The sequence below is a fragment of the Syngnathoides biaculeatus genome, chromosome 4, assembly GCF_019802595.1.
Source record: "Syngnathoides biaculeatus isolate LvHL_M chromosome 4, ASM1980259v1, whole genome shotgun sequence".
NCBI classification, from domain to species: Eukaryota; Metazoa; Chordata; class Actinopteri; order Syngnathiformes; family Syngnathidae; genus Syngnathoides; species Syngnathoides biaculeatus.
The window spans coordinates 31,920,052-31,935,428 of NC_084643.1; the positions used below are offsets into that span (position 1 = coordinate 31,920,052).

At 42.6% G+C, this 15,377-nt stretch overlaps 1 protein-coding gene across 2 annotated transcripts in view; it reads left to right on the top strand.

Moving 5' to 3' along the window:
- The window catches only part of slc20a2 (solute carrier family 20 member 2), a 56,185-nt gene that overhangs the window by 7,916 nt on the left and 32,892 nt on the right, over positions 1-15,377 (top strand). The window lies entirely within an intron of this gene.

The following is a 15,377-nucleotide window of genomic DNA, read 5'->3' on the forward strand; positions in this document are numbered from 1 at the left end:
CAAGTGTAAAAATGGATTATGCCACTATGTCAGCCTCATTTGAAGAAGTATAAAAGACTGGTCATAATGTCACTGATAACATCAGAGGTTTTTTTTTTCATGGCACGGTTACCCTGTAATGACAGGGTTGACAGCAATTTCAGGGGCACATTAAAAATTCCATCCATCCATCCTTTGTCTGTACTGCTTATCCTCATCAGGGTCATGGGTATGCTGGAGCTTATACCCATCTGTGGGCGAGAGGAAGGGTACACCCTAAACTTGTCTCCAGCCAATCGCAGGGCACATACATACAAACAAACAACATTAACAGTCACGTTCACATCTACGGGCAATTTAGTCTTCAATAAACCTTCCACGGATGTTTTTTGGATGTTGGAGGAACCTGGAGTTCCCAGAGAAAACCTACGCAGGCACAGGGAGAAGATGGAAACTCCACACATGCGAGGTTAGATTTGAACCCTTGGCCTCAGAACTGTGAGGCGGATGTGCTAACCACTTGGTCACTGTGCCGTTAAAATGTTCAACGTGATGAAAAGAATAACTTGATTTATTCGTGGCAGCATAGTGGTGCAACTGGTGAGAACGTTGGCCTCACAGTTCAGAGGTCCAGTCTTCAAATCCCGGCCCCACCTGTGGAGTTTGCATGTTCTCCCCGTGCCTGCGTGAGTCTTCTCCGGGCGCCCCGGTTTCCTCCCACATCCCAAAAACATGCAACATTAATTAGAGACTCTAAATTGCCCCTTTGTGTGAATGTGAGTCCAACTGTTGTTTGTCTCTATGTGCCCTGCGATTGGCTGGCAACCAGTTCAGGTTTTATCCCTCCTCCTGGCCGATGACAGCTGCGATAGGCTCCAGCACAGCCCGCGACCCTTGTGAGGATAAGCGGCTAAGAAAATGGATGGATGCGTATGTATACTGTATAAATTAATCACTATACACACTGTAATTAGCTTCACAATGTGTAAGAAATGACAAAATAGCTTCCAGCCCAAAAATTGTACAAAAGGTATGAAACACATTTTTACAGACTGCACTAGTATGTGTGCAAATCTTTAGTCACTTATAATAAGACATCATAGGTCCCCCCCTCAACCTCCAATGGTGCCACATTTTCATGATGACCAAGTGATTTTGATGACACCATCAACGAGATTTTGTTTTACGCCACTCGGTACATGCTGTGCTTTGTTATCTTCCAGCAAGGAAAAAGATGGCTGACCTTCCCCTTGCGGCCTGACACATTTAGAAGAGGAAAGAAAAAGAGATGTCCGGAAAAAGGCTGTGCTTTTCTCTTCTGGTTTCCATGACAATGCGGCGGGATGCTGGCGGTGTTCTAGTTGCTCGTGTCTGGCAGTGTCACGGAACAGTCTGTCTCTCTGCGCGTCCCACCTCATCCTCGGAGCACAATCACGCCGTTATGTCTTTGCATGTCACGGCGATGACAATATCACATGACAGTGTAGGCAGGGAGGAAAATCATCATGCTGTGTACAGTATATTGTGCGGGTCAGCAGGACAGCATTCTTTTGGTTGTGTTGTCACTGCTCATTTAGCTCTAATACAATCCTGTTAAGATGCATCTTTTTTTTTTTTAATTATTCAGGCAAATTTAAGGGTCACACATACACACTTCAGTTTCATTTAAATGTAAGAAAACCCCACTTTTAATTGGTAAAATTCCCCTTCTCAAAAAGGCACGATAACAATGATGAATTGGATAAGACAATCATCTCTTAAAATAATGCTTAAATATGTAATAAATAAATAATAATAAATACTACAAAAAGTACGGAAAACAATGCAAATGCAAAATGTGGAATTGTAAAGAAACTAAAGCATGAAATGGAAAGGTGAGAGCGAGCCAACAGACAGAAAATGCTGCTCAAACAAAAATAAAAAATAAGTACTTCATAACAAAATATTGTTCTTGTGTGGACCAAGCCTCACAGAGCAAGTACATAGATAAGACTTTTTATCGTCAGCCTTGTTGACCCTTGCTACAACTACAGTGTTTGAGTGAGAAAGCTTTTGCCAAACTCTGCAGACTTTTAGAAAGGTCACATTTGGAAATACTGTCGTCAAGTTTTCATATGGCAGACCATCTTGAGATGCGCCGAGCTGTGAGCGGCGACGGAAGGAAGCTGAAAACAAATAGTGTGAACTCCCAGCTCTGGCGATTTTCATTTCAGGGAGACTTCAGGGTCAGGACGCCATGAAAATTAATCGAAACCATTTCAGCAAATCGGTCGTTTAAAAGTGCCGTTTCATCTTTGCCTCAGTATAAAATTAGATCCAAGGGGTTTTTAGACAGTTGAATCGCGGTTTTGCTCGTGATGTTGCTTCGAGGGACATTTTTCAGTGGCACAGCTGCCTAATGTTACAGAATGTCTGTATTTTGTTACTGAAATCATTGAATGTTGATTCGTTGGATTGTTACAGTGATTGTTTTGAATTTTGGAAACAAAAAAAAACCAATCCAGTGTTCACATTGAACAGCTGCTTGGTGCGCGCTATTTTATTTATTTCACTGATCATCGCCTCCAAGGTCGCGAGTAAGCAAGATTTCTTACCATGCTTCGTACAAAAGTGTCACGAAGGGAGGAGGAGGAGTTGATGGGCAAATCCGATATCCAAGCCACGCTATTTGCTACGCTATTGTGCCATTCAGTTGCAAAACATCGAAGTATGTATGTGATGTGGCGATGTAGTACACTTGTCACATATGTCTGGCGGGAAAAGCATTTTCGCAGGGAGTAACCAACACTGAACGACAAAATACAGTGATGCCTCGGTTCCCGACCACAATCCGTTCTAGAAAACGGTTCGAGAAGTGATTTGTTTGAAAACCGAATTGATGTTTCCCATTACAATGAATGGAAAAAGAAATAATGTGTTCCAAGTCTAAAAAAATAGGCTTTTTAAAGCATTTTTTAAGCTTTTCCTGATAATAAACTGCATAGCAATAATACATGGATAGTTTTAATACTTATATAATGAAATAATTTAAGAAATATATTTATTTTTTGCTTAAAATGTATGCTTTAGTAGTAGAGTACGCTAGGCTGGGAGTGCATTGCCGTATCAGTAGCGACTCGGCCCCCAGCCTTGTAAACTTTTTTATTAACAAAAGTGCAGAATAACTTTAAACAAGCAACTTTCCTTCTCTGGAGCCATGATTGGGGGTTAATATGCTAGTCCTCGATAAGAAGAAAAACAACAGTCACTACCTGGACACGTGTGTACAGAGGCTGCGTTATACACGATAACAAAAGCTTGCGCGTTATGTCATTTCCGTTTTTTTTCGGGGGGCGTTCGAATAGACAATGACAAAACGCGTCGTGGGTGGGTCAACTGCTTGCGCTGCGCGCATTATGTTATTTCCGGGTTTTTTCAGCGGCTCGGGAATTCACAACAAAGCGTGGGTCAGCTGCTCTGACCGCGCACAATATGTTATTTCCGGGTTTTGTCGGGGGGGTTTGAGTACCGATTTTCGTTCAAAAACAGAGGCAAAAAAAATCTCTAAATTTTCGTTACAAAACCGATTTGTTCGAAAACAGGGATGTTTGAGAACCGAGGTTTTACTGTAACGAGCAAATAAACACGTTTAGAGCTACAAATACATCAGAAGGAGATGATGCGTTTGAACCAAAAAGTAATTACTACATCACTGCACACGTCACTTCAAACAAGTTAAAAGTGTATTATTTAAATAAATATTTGTAGTATAGCGGCATGGTGGTTAGAGCGTTGGCCTCACACTTCTGAGGTCCGGCGTTCAAATCCCGACCCCGCCTTTGTGGAGTTTGCATGTTCTCACAGTGGCTGTCTCGTTTTTTTTTTTTTTTTTTTTTTTTTTTCGGGGACTCCGGTTTCTTCGCACATCCCCAAAACATGCATTAATTGGAGACTCTAAATTGCCCTTAGGTGTGATTCTGAGTGCAACTGTTGTCTGTCTCCATGTGCCCTGCAATTTACCTTTTGCCCGATGACCGCAGGGATAAGCTCCAGCACTCCCGTGACCGTGTGAGGATAAGCGGCTCAGAAAATGGATGTTAATGTTGAATGTATTAACGACGGGGCAGTGTTAGGGATTATGTCACGACACGGAATGAACTAACTTCAAATTCAGAATTCTCCAATAAGAGCAGAAAAATACTATACTTAATATTATCTTCGAGGATGTATTTGGGATTAGCCTTTGAAGTTGGAAATACTGCAGGGAAAAATAAAGTGGAACAGAATTATTTCAGTCAGTTGGTTTCCAGAATGAGGGCGGTTTAAGAGGAAGATGTGATTTATGTGGTGCAGTTTGTAGCAGGCATCAGGTGCAGGTGGAGATGGGCCTGGCTCTGGTTGCAGGTCAAAACAAAAAAAGAAAGAAAGAAGGCAAATTTAATCTTAAATTTGTGCATTGAGTGCTGTTATTGAATGTTTTTCTTGGTGAAGAAAAAGTTTTTTTTGCCTTATTGTGCTCTTTATATACATCCAGATTGCTTAATTTATGTTAAAATAAAAATTCTACCCCCCCCCCCCAGACTCCACATAAAATGTTTTTCCTTTGTCACCTTTTTCATAGCTTTGGTGTTTGCATGTCTGAATAATACAATAAATTATGGTAATCAATTAATTTGATAGGCGAAACGGTGCAACAGCTGGAAAGCGTTGGCCTCACAGTTCTGAGGACCCGCGTTCAATCCCGACCCCGCCTGTGTGGAGTTTGCGTGTTGTCCTCATGCCTGGGTGGGTTTTCTCCGGGCACTCCGATTTCCTCCCACATCCCAAAAAACATTGATTGTGAGTGCGGCTGTTTGTCTCTATGTGCCTTGCGATTGGCTGGCAACCAGTTCAGGGTGTACCCTGCCTCCTGCCCGTAGACATCTAGAATAGGCTCCAGGACTCCCCCGACGCTTGTGAGGATAAGCGGCTAAGAAAATGGATGGATGGAAGTCAGTGATGTAGTAATGCTGGTGAGTTGGCTTCCCGATTGTGTTCTTATCCAGTTACTCTATATATCTAGACAGACATTTTTTTTTTTAATCAGTAATACACGGAAAATGTTTTTTTTTTTCTTTAGATCATTTTTTTCCCCTTGTTACATCTTGTTGTGTGTCTTTGGCTCAATTTCAGCCCCTTGACTCGGGCCCGGAGGGCTGTGTCACAGTGTTTACTGTTGGCCTTGTGGGAGTTGCATGGTCCCTATCAAAGCGTGCTCACATAGAGCGTCTTTTGTTCATCTGCCGATGTGGTGTTACCCATGCTAATGATGAGGCTCGCAGCTAAAGCCAGTCCTGTTTCACGCATGGAACACAGTGGGGGATGCTGTTTATTTATTTATTACCTCTTCCTTCTGAAGCAGTGTTTTTTTCGGGAGCGCTCAGGGCTCGGTTGACTCAGATGAGTCATGATTTCGCTGCTCAGCCCAGGATCATGTTGAGCGTTTGGAGGAAAAAGAAAAATTGCAAATCATTGTTGGAAAAACCAAGTGGAACATGGGAAATATTATTTTTGGTCTACAGTCTTAAATGATGCAGATTTTTAAAAATCTTTCGTATTTGCCTTATCAGATCTTTGTCCCTGGAAAAAAAGGAATTTAAATTCCATTTTACGAGTCGATCACCAACGGAAAGTCTAAAGACTGAGTTGGCAGTGTGCTGACTGACTCACACTTTCTATGTTCAGATTGTCCTGTTGGTGCCTGTCGTACATTTTCACCCTTTTGCCAACTCTGATAAATAAGAAGTAGCACAACTGTTGTCAGTAGACTAATACATGTCATAGTCTATGTTTTGGTTGGGTTGGTTTTGTTCAATGTTTTCCATGTCTCGTGTACTCACTGGGCATCATCTTGTCAACTCAAACGAGACCGAATACAGTTGTTGCTACCATGGCGATGACAGCAACAATGGATCCCGCAAATTAATTGTGTATGTGTATGTGTGTGTGTTGGGGGGGGGGGTCAATAATAAAATACTGTAACAAAAAATGTGATGGTCAGCACTAGTGCTCGGGAGAGGATGTATGTAAACAACACACAAGGAATTTGTCTCTGGTAGTTGGAACTTGAAGGTCTCAACGGATGAGAGAGAGACAGTTGGACAGTGTGAGGGGCAGGTCTCTTCCTCCTGAAGTCCACAATCATCTCCACAATCTTTAGTGCGTTCAGCTCCAGGTTCTGTTGGGCACACCAAAACTCCAACCGCTCCACTTCCTGTTGATACGCACTCTTTGCCATCTTTGATGACTGTGGTGTCATCTGCGAACTTCAGGAGTTTGACAGTCAGGTGCATGGAGGTGCAGTCGATTAATGAAGTGGTGTCCCACAGCCTCACCTGCTGTGTCCTGCCCGTCAGGAAGTTGTAGATCTATTGGCCCGATGGCAGGCGAGACACTGAGCTGGAGAAGCTTGGAGAAGAGGTGTTTGGGGATGATGGTGTTGAACGCGGAGGGGAAATCAACAAACAGGATCCTCGCATAGGTTTCCACACTGTTGAGGTGTCTAAGGATGAAGTGCAGAACCATGTCGACTAGACCTGTTAGCTTGCAGTGCTTCCAGCTGGAGGCTTGTGCTTGTGCTTGAGGTGATCCAACATGAGGCGTTCAAGGGATTTGATGACCACATGTGTCAAGGCAACGGGCCTGTAGTCATTTAGACCCAAGATGGGAGGTTTCTTCGGGAACGGAATGATGGTGTAAAATTTGAAGCAGGTTGGTACTTCGCAAAGTTCTAGAAACCTGCTGAAGATCTTCGTGATGCCAGTATTTAATTTAATTACTATAAAGCAATTTAATTTCACTAACTTAGCACATATTTCTGTCATGTAATGTTGTTTTGACATGACTGACAAACTAAACTCAGTTCAATGGCCAATCCTTTGTCTAAATTGCTACAAAATACTTGTGAAGATGCTCAGTGTACAGTAGACAAAAGCAATATGCAGTAAATGCACAAGTCACTTAAATACACACATTGTTTCATCATGTGTTTGGATGTTTTTTTTTTTAACTCACTGTTCGTGCCCACTCTCACAAGATCGCTGTTCCATCCATCCAAGAAATTCGTGACGTGGTAGAAGTTCATTCAAAGGTCGTACCACCTGTTGTGAGCCGCCAATTGCTCCTTGCTCTTCCCGGTATACCACAAAACAAACAATGCAAGAGAAGAAAAACTGGTTCCCGATCAGGGAGTAAAATAAATTATTAATTCGTCATTCTCATTGTGGACCAGTTTTACTTCAGGGGTCTAAAAGCTTTCTTTTCTATTCGTTGTCTCTTAAGTGGACCTGTTCAATCCATTACTCTTGAGTTGGTAAGTCCGGTTTCTTTCCAGTCCATTTTTAACTCGCCGACCACGTGTGGCACAAGTATGGTGTTGTTTTGTGTTATGTTGCCTGTCTACTTTGGCTCACACTGTCATGTCAGACTGGTCCAGGCTGAATTTGACTGTAGGGCTAGGGCAGGGGTCCATGTATGGATGAGCAGCTGGCTCGCTGGTCAGTGTTTGTGTCACGTTGCTATTTCCAGCCAAATAATTCTTGCTCGCAGACGTCTTTAGCAACGAACCCAAGCGACAGACATGCAACACCTCAGGCAGCAGCGGGATTGGAAGATGGGGCAGTTTGTCTGGTGAAATCCAGCAAGAGGCAACCTTGGAGACCCGGGATTAGCATGGTGGACAATGGCACGCTAGTCAATTTATTGCACATGACTGAAGATAAGGTAGGATAGAAGATATGCACAATGCACCGAAGAGTATTGTTGAATTTCAACTTAAGTCCAAAACACAAATCAGATCACAAATCTGTCATACTAACCGACAGCAGAGATCCATCAGCCATCCCCTCATTTTAAACCGTTAAACACGTAACAGAACCTCTGTGGTGTATGGGGTCATTCCCCTATTACGACCCAACTAAATCATGTCCAGTTCTCACAAGACATGGATTACAAGTTGTTTTCTCCTAAACTCTATAAGGCCATAACCGAAGCGCTAGAAGTCATTTTTCTTTTGTGCTGTTGTTCAACAGAAGAACAGTCGCTGCCAAGCAGTGGTTCCATTTTATTACACAATTCTGCAACAAGATAAGACGTAATAGTGACATAAAGATGTATTCGAATTTAAGAAAGATATTGTTTTACAACATAACAGAGACATTTTTGTCCTTATATTTCTCTCTGTCTGTCTTGCTTTTCCCAGCAATTCTTTGGGTTAATATTGTTGTCATGAGAAAATACAGTTAGAAAAGCACCCAGCTTCTAAGTCAAGGTTTTTGTCTGCTTACCGGTACCATGCTGAGAACACTATTGTGATCGTATGCCAACACTGAATCATGTGGTTAAGCCCTAATGAGGTGAGTCTATTATTGGCCAATTCTCTTATTCTGAAGAATTAATAAGGGTATTCATACTCAGCTAACAAAATAATTAGTAGATGCATACACTTTGTCGCGTTCACTGTGTTCAAGTAATAGAGTTAACTTACATAAGTTGACCTTGTTAATGGATCATACTTCGGAATCAGTTTGTTTGGAACGCAGCCCGGAAAATACACCGACACCCAAAATACTCGTGTTCTGCAAGAAACTCAGTAGAAACACAGAGAGCATGCGAGTGCAAACACGCTTTCTCCAAATGTGAAAGTGCTATTCTGGGGCAAAGTCAGCCCAGTGAAATGGAGGAGCAGGAATGAATGCTGTGCGAGTTCACCAGTATTCCCCACAAGCTGAACAGTGAATGACATCTTCATAATGTTTCACACGTTGTTCTGGTGCCACGGCTCTACGAGAAACGGCCACAACTGCTAATGCTGTGGAGGGTTCTGCTTCAAGGCTGTCAACTGTCATAATGTTTACACATTAGCACTAGAAGAAATGTAATACGGTTATTTTCCTGTCAATATTCGGATGCGTTGAGATGGCAACGACCAAGGATCGGGTTGCTCAATGTTTGTTTTCTTTCCTGTGAGGCTTACGGACAGATTCCTTTGAGATTTCTTGTGAGTGATTGTGCTGCACTGATACTGTTCCTATGAAGGACTGCAATTGTTAAGATTCATGGGGAACTTCCTCCCCACAGTTTTTAACGCTCAACTAAGGAGGGAGAAAGTCTCCAATTTGAATCCAGACCATATATTATACATTGATGACTTCTTTTAAAAGAGCCCCGTTTCATAATGAGTGAACAATAATGAAATAATCCTCTTAGATCTGTCTGAAGAATATACCTTGATTTGTTGTAGTACTGTAAAGCCACGTTTCATCATGAGCTCATCCAGGTTTAAAAACAAACTTGGATTTTACCACTGATTTGAACACATTTCATTTTTAATTTATAATGCTCGTAAACTGTAGAATCTCATTAAAACTAGAAGAACTGGTCTCGTTTTGTAATCCCGACCCTGCTGTTATTTTAACACCGTGTCTCTGGCCTTTGTAGCAGTCACATGTGAGCTGGCGTGAGTATTAGTGCACACCAGGCAATTGGACTGAGACCACCTCTTCACGCAGTCTCTGTCCAAGAGCAAATGGTCTCTGGTGTGGTTCAAAGTGCAGCGGATATAAAAAGTACACAGCTCTGTACAAATGCCATTCAGTGTTAGAACAAAACCTCAAGGGTTCTGAAAGAAAGCAAAAAATGTCAGGAAAAGTCTATGAGTAACATAGCACAACCAAATGTTTTGTTTTTTTTTTGGGGGGGGGGAGTAAATCAGAGAATGGTGGCAGGTGTGTGATAATGTATATAAAATAAATTTGAATGTGATGAAATTACTGACCTTGGTCAAATGTTTTTGTATGAGAGTATTCTTTCATTTGAACAGGATTGTGTAGATCTTCCCAATTCCAATTGGGTTTTAACCTTGTTCAAATGTTTTTTGTTTGTTTGTTTGTGTGTGGTGGCAGCACGGTGGCTCGGGTGGTAAAGCGTTGGCCTCACAGTTCTGAGGTCCCAGGTTCAATCCTGGACCCGCCTGTGTGGAGTTTGCATGTTCTCCCCGTGCCTGCGTGTGTTTCCCCCAGGCACTCCGGTTTCCTCCCACATCCCAAAAACATGCAACATTAATTGAACACTCTAAATTGCCCCTAGGTATGATTGTGAGTGTGGATGTTTGTCTCAATGTTGTCTCCTAACCCCGCCTCTTGCCCATTGACAGCTGGGATAGGCTCCAGCACTTCCTTCCCGTGTGAGGATAAGCGGCTAAGAAAATGGATAGGTGGACGGATGTTTGTTTGTGTGTGTTTCTTTACTGGGAAACATTTGTTCCAATAATAAAAATGCCAGAGTGCCCCCTGAACCAGGATCAAATGTTTTTCAAAATGCATTCAGTGGTCTGGTTCTGACCAGCGTTTTGAACCTTAAGTGTGAACATATCCTCACTTGCTCCCTTTGAGGACCCCTCCATGTGTTGAAAGTCCTCAGCTGAAGTTGTGAAATTCCTCTCTTCATTGTAATCGCCACAAGTTCAACCTGGCTAATGCTAGCAGCACGTTTCCCTGCATTACACTTAGTTTTTACCTTAAAATAACAGCGTGCCGCTAATCCGCCGACTCACTGACTGCCGGACCTAATCCGTCTGGGCTTGCGCCGAAATGACCGTGAGGAACCCTTGTGCACCGAGGTTAAATGTATAGTTAATACGGGAAGTGTGTCCACGTCCGAACAGAAGGAAGCCGTTGCTGCGGCGTGGAGGACCCTGCCTGTCCCCTCCCCGCCTCGTCTTCCACGATGTGCTCACAGCAGCAGACCTAATCAAAGCACTCCCTAATACCGTTAGCTGGGTCATGTGCTGAAAAGCCAGGATTAGGAGCAGGAGGGCACAGGCCAATAGATCCAGCTTAGCGGGGAACCTTCTTTCTCTCTCTTACTCTTACATTTCTATGTACTGTACATGCAGACGTCGGATGTCACGAATGCTTCTCCGAGATAAGAATATCTTACTTGTGGGTTTATACTATATGTACACACTGTATGCGTTCCTCATCATATCTGGCAAGGCATACACACTTTCGTACAAAACGTTACAATAAAAATGGTAACTACGTGAAAGTCATAAAAGGGGACATGTCGTGTAAATCCAACTCTTTGTGTACACATATTTTTGTCTCCAGGGTGCCAGCTCACTAAAGTAAATACATCTTTTGTGAGATTCCTATTTCCAAAAATATGTCTGTGGTTTTAATTTTGCCAAACTGCGGCCTCACCGTATTTGTGTTTGGCTATTAGTGTCTTGATCCACTGCATGCACTATTGATCTGCTAGTTGTTGTACAATTTGGAAACTTCGCAGTGAAGTGCTGCCTCCATAAGTGAAAATGCAGCTCTTAGTGGTTGTCAGGTGTGCTTTGCTTTTTGTTTTTTCCTTTAAAAGTTCTAGTGTCAGAGGTTATTATGGTAACGCAAAGATGTTTTTCATATTCCCACAACCTCCAGTAGAAGGGTTGAGAAGTGGCTTATTTGGATACAAGAAAAAAAAGCATATTTGAATTCTTGATACTTGGTATGTTTTATTCAGATATCTCAGAACATTTTTCATTTGTTATGTTTTATTATAAGCATAGCGCTTTCAAAATATCCTGTAGTTGCCTGTCAGTCACTCTTATCTTTTAAAGACTCCTTAAGATAACATCAGCTGTTATGTTATTAACAATAGCAGAAGGATGATTTTTATGGAATGTTTTATAGTTGATGGTTGACATTTTTAGTGTTGACAGATCACAGGCATCCACTCCACCAAGCATTTGAGTTTTTGTTTCAATGGATGACTTGGATGCATAGTTCAATGTACCAAAATTGTGGTTGACATTCTGAGAGACATTAGAAGCAAGACAAATAATAATAGCGTCGTAATGCTATATTTCATGAATGTTTATGCTTTAACTTTGTCAACGGTGTCAATACGGTGGTCTTTTTAAAGCAAGACTCTCTTCTTATGAGGCTTACGTTTCTGTTGCCCGGGTTATGTAACATGACAGCCATGCGTTAACATTTGATAAAGACATTGAGGAGTCCCTGGTCATGAAGAAGTAATTTGACAGCGATGTGTGGATTTGTGGACGGAGACATTGAGATTTACTCATCGCACAAAAGGGAATTGCTATGAAATCAATGATGCTCAAAGTCTTCAGTCTCTCAAAAAGCCACTTGGCCCCACTCAACCATGTTCATACGGAGCCTCGCCAATCCTAGATTACCAGTCTCGGCTCTGGAGAACCAGGTTGGTATGTTGAACTTCCCGGTGCTGCTGTATTTATGAGCCCAGAGCCAGATTAACATTTCTCTGGTGCACACATGAGGGGGTAGCAAAAAGGACCGGGGGTGAAGGTGTGAAATTTTCCAGTTCGTACTGCTGACGATTCTTGGAAGAGAAGTTCCTCTAGACTCCTGGGACAAAGCAGAAAAAAAGCTTTCAGGGTAAGATGCTGCCGACATGCAGGAACATGCAAGTAGCGAATAAAACAAGATGAATATCAGACACCCACCTTTTTCCAAGAAAGCGCAATTATTGATAGGCAGAAATTGTGCCGGTTGTCTTGTGAAAAGAATGGGGCCTTCCCTGCAGTGTTGGTCAATAACTAAGCCAAGTCAAAAGACGCACTGGTTTCACAATTCAGACCCAAAACCGAACTAAGTATTCAGATAAAATGCCAAAAAAAAAAAAAAAAATCCAGACATTTCACTAAAGCCTTATGCATGGTGTGTCCTGTACACTATACCGGGCAAGAAAATGTCACAAGACCTCCGCATATTTATATTCATATCAGTTTGTCAAGCACCTAAAAAAAATCAACTTCCCCGTGTTTATACATTTACTTTGTGGGTTATCCGTGTTGTGATTGGTGACTTCCTTTCCCGAACACTGATTACCCTTGTGATTTGTAGCCACTGTCTTCATCATTTGTTGTAGGGAGTAGTTTACAGGGAATAACCTTATTTTTGTATTTGTTTGACAATTAAGAATATTAAAGTTGTTTTTAAAGGTCCACTGTCATGAAATGCATGATTTTTAGTCTGTTATTAATGAAAAAACGGCAGCCGGTATGGACCCAGATGTTTTTTCACCACACAACATGATTTTGACATATGGCTTTTTATAACTCCCGGCATGAAAATCCTCTCGAGGGATTTGTTTTCGAGAAGAAGTAGGAAGTGATGTAAAGGACAGCGGTACCCCCAAGTGGACTCGTTTGTTTCCATTAGTTTTACCTCCGGGAAGGTAGCTCGTTGTTCCTTCGTGTTAGCCAAAATACCGGCTCGTTGTATTGCTGGATATTACTTCAACACTCGGGAGGACGGATTCGCTCTTCATACTTTTCCATAAGACCCGGTTCGTCGTGAAAGATGAATTTCACAGGTGCAAAGGACGAGAGCTTTGTGGGTTCCAAATGACAGGTAGGTGTGTATAGAGCGACTAAAAAAAATATTAGTTGAGGGGGACGTGATCCCTAACTCCGGGGTGCTAAATGTGTCGATATGTGCATCAGAAGGCTTCCGTGTAGCAGCCGCTGAAGGATGGCCTCCGCAGGCCTTGTGGATCACCATCAGCCTTCTCGACAGGGCCGAGCCGACCGCTGTCCTTGTCAACACTGCTTTGCCGGGATAGCTCGTCGTGGCTCATCTCCACCGTGGATCGGACGGGGAAGCGGTTTGGCCGCAGCGGCGTTGTCGCTCCCCGGCGGCGATTTTACTACGCCGGGGAGGTAGTTTGGGTGTGATCCGCATATCATCTAAATATGGCTCGAAACGATAGGGTAATATTGCCCCAGTCACTTCACTCAGTTGTGAGATGTTCTTTTCTTCGCAAAGAGCTTCCGTGTCAGAAGGGGCATGTTCATCTCCCATAGTAGGGTCCACCGCGTGTTTTCAATGGCAAATGTCCGGGGGTGACGCCACGGCCAAAAGATGCAGCCAATATGGTGACCACTTGGATATCGAATGAGACTTCCGCAACTTTGCTCATGGATGACGCGCTCTCCGCTCATATTTATTTTTTTGTATAGACATTGAAGTGAATAATGTACGTATTTTTCATTACAAAATCTATTTTAGAATGTTTATAGGGATGACACTTGGGCTTTAAACATTGCACCTACCCTTAGTAAATGTTTTATAATGCTGACAGTTTGACCCAAAGGTTATTTCTCTTCCCGTTATTGTCAGTAAGAAATAAACTTTAAATTGATGCTCTTTCAAACTCCCTCTCAAACAAACACATACATAAAGTGTCTGGACCGTGGTGTTACTTAAAAAAGTCGAAAGTGTGAAGTCACTTTGCCACTTCAGAGTGGGCAAGTGAAACCAAAGAGAGTTGACCTTAAAACACTATTTTAACAGTACTTAGTCAGCACTGTGGAGCAGAGTTGATTGTTTGCTGTTGTAACGTGGCTGCCGTTCCTGTTTGTTGCTAAGGCTGTCGGCATTGGTCCATTGTGACACTGTAACTGGTTTCAATCACTCCAGATTTTTGTTTCTCTTTGTGTTTGAAAGTGATGCAACCTTAAGACTTTTTCTTGAAATAGACGTTCCTGAAAACGCTGCCATTTTGTATATAAAATGGAAAAAGGCTGTGAAATACCGATGTAATCAAGGTTTCTATCAGGTAAGAAGTTTGGATTCCATTTTAAAATGAGGAGTTAAGCTGCAGAGTGATCACAAAGTGACAGTGAGAAAATGGTCTGGTTTCTTGCCATGAGCCAAACTAAAATTGAATCGGTTCTTTCCGTCATTGAATCCTCATTTCTCATCCTATCCAAGCAACCTGGTCACTCCTTGAGAGAACCTCAATATCTCCCATTTCCAACACCTCTAGCTCTACTTCCCGTTTTCTCTTCAGTGTCACATTCTCTAATCCATCAGTCACGGCTGGCCTCACCACTGTCTGTTAAACTTTGCCCTTCATCTTAACAGAGACTCTTCTGTCACATAACACACCTGACACCTTCCGCCACCCATTCCAACCTGCTTGGACCTGTTTCTTCACTTCCTGACCACACTCTCCATTGCTATGTATTGTTGACCCCAAGTATTTAAAGTCTTGCACCCTGCTATCGCTTATCCCTGGAGCCTCACTTTTCCCTGTACGCCCCTCTTCTTCATGTACATATATTATGTCTTACTTCAGATAATGCCCCCATCTTCCACCTGCTCCCTGCTTTCACTGCAGATCAGAATGACATCATGGTCCTTGGGCATTCCAGTCTAACCTCATCTGTCACCCTATCCATCACCACTCCAAACAGGAAGGGGCTTAGAGCTGATCCCTGATGCAGTCCCAACTCCACCTTAAATTCTTCTGTCATAACTTCATCACACCTCACCACTGTTCTGCTGCCCGACTGTCCTGTATTATTTGGCGCATACTTCTTTAGAACTCCTCCTGCATTA